The following is a 3,399-nucleotide window of genomic DNA, read 5'->3' on the forward strand; positions in this document are numbered from 1 at the left end:
AACTATAGACGGCACGAACATTGAAATGGTTGATAAGATAAAATATTTAAGGGTAATGATACATGATAAACTATTATTTAAGGAACATTGTGAATACGTTTTAAAAAAAGTGGGAAGGAAAATCAGCTTTTTGAATAGAATAGGAAATTTTTTATCGGACTACGCACGTTGTACGGTATATAAAACAATCATAGGTCCACATTTCGAATACTGTTCTACAATAATGATTAACATGGGGGAGGAGGAACTAGATAAACTCCAAAAGGCACAGAATCGAGCTATGAGGACAATCCTACAAGTTAACAGATTTACAAGCGTTAAAAAAATGCACGAAGCATTACATTTTATGACAATAAGGCAAAGGTTAGAATATAACGTAATAATTTTTGTATATAAGATGGCACAAGGAATGTTCTCGGAAGAAGAAACAAAACGAATGAAAAAGAGAGAAGAAAACACGGGACGAACAACGAGACAATCGCAAAGCATAATAATAGAATACAGAAAAACAACAGCAGCACAAAAAAGCATAATGTATAATGGACTAAAAATGTATAATAGAGTGCCGAAACATTTAAAAGAAATTATGAGTCTAAAACATTTTAAAATTGAAATAAAGAAATGGATACTAAATAAGTAAATATAAAGAAATGTACAAAAACTGTAATCATACTGCCAAGAAAGAATATAGGAAGTGTAAAAGTAGCCGAGAAGGCTAATAAAGCAACGATCAATCAATCAATCAATCAATCAATCTCTGTCTCTCTGTCTCTCTGTCTCTCTGTCTCTCTGTCTCTCTGTCTCTCTGTCTCTCTGTCTCTCTGTCCCTCTGTCCCTCTGTCTCTCTGTCTCTCTGTCTCTCTGTCTCTCTGTCTCTCTGTCTCTCTGTCTCTCTGTCTCTCTGTCTCTCTGTCTCTCTGTCTCTCTGTCTCTCTGTCTCTCTGTCTCTCTGTCTCTCTGTCTCTCTGTCTCTCTGTCTCTCTGTCTCTCTGTCTCTCTGTCTCTCTGTCTCTCTGTCTCTCTGTCTCTCTGTCTCTCTGTCTCTCTGTCTCTCTGTCTCTCTGTCTCTCTGTCTCTCTGTCTCTCTGTCTCTCTGTCTCTCTGTCTCTCTGTCTCTCTGTCTCTCTGTCTCTCTGTCTCTCTGTCTCTCTGTCTCTCTGTCTCTCTGTCTCTCTGTCTCTCTGTCTCTCTGTCTCTCTGTCTCTCTGTCTCTCTGTCGAGGCACAGGAACCGTTCCCATAGACTTACAGTTCTATGGCTATTAGTATCTTATTTCTAACTTATACTGAGGAGGAGCTAGGTGCGCGTAAGACCTGATCGCAAAAGAATAGTGCAGGGGCGTTTGGTGGAATTTATAGGGTGTAGTTGCGTCGGACGTAACATGGGAAACGAATTCTATATTGGACCGTCCGGCACGGAAGATTACCGTAATCGATTCGGCTCAAATATCTAGTCGAACCGAAGATCATACATTCATTGTTGCCACAGATTACTGCAAGACAGTTATCCTGAAACCAATAATTCAAGACGTCAATGTCGTCCTGTACGCGGTCCAACTCACTAACAAGATCATCCGTTCTAAAGTGAAGGTATATTTGCAAGTCATCCACATATAGCATATAAGCACAGTTCTGAATAACTTTCGTCATCTCCTTGATGTACAGTAAGAACAACGCAGGTCCCAGTACAGACCCCTATGGCACTCCAGAGGGAACAGCAGTGATCGAGGAAACCAAATCCGCGGATCCGATAACCGCATGTGATCGCCCGCTGAGGTATGATGCAAACCTGCGAAGAGCATGAATTGAGAATCCTTGGGCCCAGAGAGCTTCAAGCAACTTCTTATGACAGACAGAATCAAATGCTCTCCGAAGATCGAAGAGGACTAAGATGGTTACCATCCGCTTATAAATACCGAACCTAATGTCATCAAGAACACGTGTGAGTGCAGTTTGAGTACTGAACCCAGTACGAAAAGCGGATTCATAAGGATCGAACCCTCCGTGAGTTTTGAGAAATTCAGTAATCTACTTAAATACTATTCTTTCCAGGGGCTTCACAAGCTGCTGACATCCGCAGGCAAGGATGCCCGCGAGCGATGGGACTTGGGGATCCGCCGGATAAATGACCGTTTCCAGGCACTAGGGAGACAGGGTGGGAGGGAGAGAGGGGGAGGGAGAGAGAGAGAGATACCATTGCCGATTTTGCTATTTTTCGCTGCCTTGAAGGGCTGAGTTTATTGAGCTTTACTATTACCGTTTCTTTTATGTGGTGAGATCTTTCGCTTTCTTTAATATTTGCTGCTTTTCTTATTGAAGATTATGGACACGCGCACGGATAAACCGTCCGTGTAGCAGGTGACTATTTTCCTTTCCCGTTATCAGGCAAATGTCTTTCCGCCTATTATAGTATAAAGGACGATAGTGCCGTTATCATTTTGTATTCTTGAGTTTTTCGATTTGATGCACTTTCTTTTATATGATTTTTGATTTCTGTTCTTTGTGTACGCGTCGGAATCTGCCTGCCAGAGCGTTTGACCTCAGGTTGACCGCTTGGTTGTTCGACAGCCAGATTCTCTCGCTGCCTATTTAGAATGTTTCAATTATTATAAAATATTGTTTACCGTAATACTACTATTCTCTTAAGACTGTAAATTACTTTGAGATTTCCGAATCTGTCAGTTCCTTTAAATTTCGTGGCGAACTCACGCCTCTTATTATTCCGAATGTCTGGAAACTTCACTGTTCTCTATCTATCTTTTCTGTTGAACTGTTATAATATAATTTGAATTTTCTTGTGGTACGACTTTCTTTAATTTTTCTGAAGTGCCATTCCTAATTTAACACGTTCCGTGCCAAGCCCTTTTTGCCTGACTTGTCGTTCAGGCCATTTGATATGATAAATGTGGCTGAGTGTACCACCGGTGATACACGTAGCACGGAACGTGTTAATATTCCTAATTTTGTATGCGGTTTCTTCTGTTCTTATTTTATGAATTCTTGCTTGTGTGCCGTATCTGATTTTCATTGCTGGAAATTATTCTATTTTCACCTTTATATTATCTGTGGAATCCTGGTGATTTTTGCGTATCGCGAACGTCCTCTGACGTGTCGCGTTCCGAGGCGACCTTGCTTGTTGACTATCCTCGACGTCGAGCCTCCCGCCGGGTTCGAAATTATACTACCCGTTCCGACAACGTTGTCCCATCGCAACGATAATTAAATGCCCATTATAATATGTTATTTTCTGAACTGTGATATTTTTATGTACCCTAATCTGTTCTCATTTACTGTGATCTTTTTATTTATGGTGTTGCCTTGTCTGTGTTCGCGATTTTGAACTTTTGGAAGAACCTGCGCGTATTATAATTTCCTCGAGTTCACGCTAATTTATAATTCC

General features: G+C 40.9%; 1 long non-coding RNA gene across 1 annotated transcript; it reads left to right on the forward strand.

Moving 5' to 3' along the window:
• The first annotated feature begins 1,196 nt into the window (after nucleotides 1-1,196).
• On the forward strand, nucleotides 1,197-2,148 carry LOC107271490. The gene is made up of 3 exons (XR_001538658.2): nucleotides 1,197-1,589; nucleotides 1,665-1,941; nucleotides 2,052-2,148. It is a non-coding gene; the product is annotated as an uncharacterized LOC107271490 (long non-coding RNA).
• The last annotated feature ends 1,251 nt before the right edge of the window (nucleotides 2,149-3,399 follow it).

Source organism: Cephus cinctus, unplaced genomic scaffold (genome assembly GCF_000341935.2).
Source record: "Cephus cinctus unplaced genomic scaffold, Ccin1 Ccin1_scaffold0984, whole genome shotgun sequence".
In the NCBI taxonomy this organism is placed as follows: Eukaryota; Metazoa; Arthropoda; class Insecta; order Hymenoptera; family Cephidae; genus Cephus; species Cephus cinctus.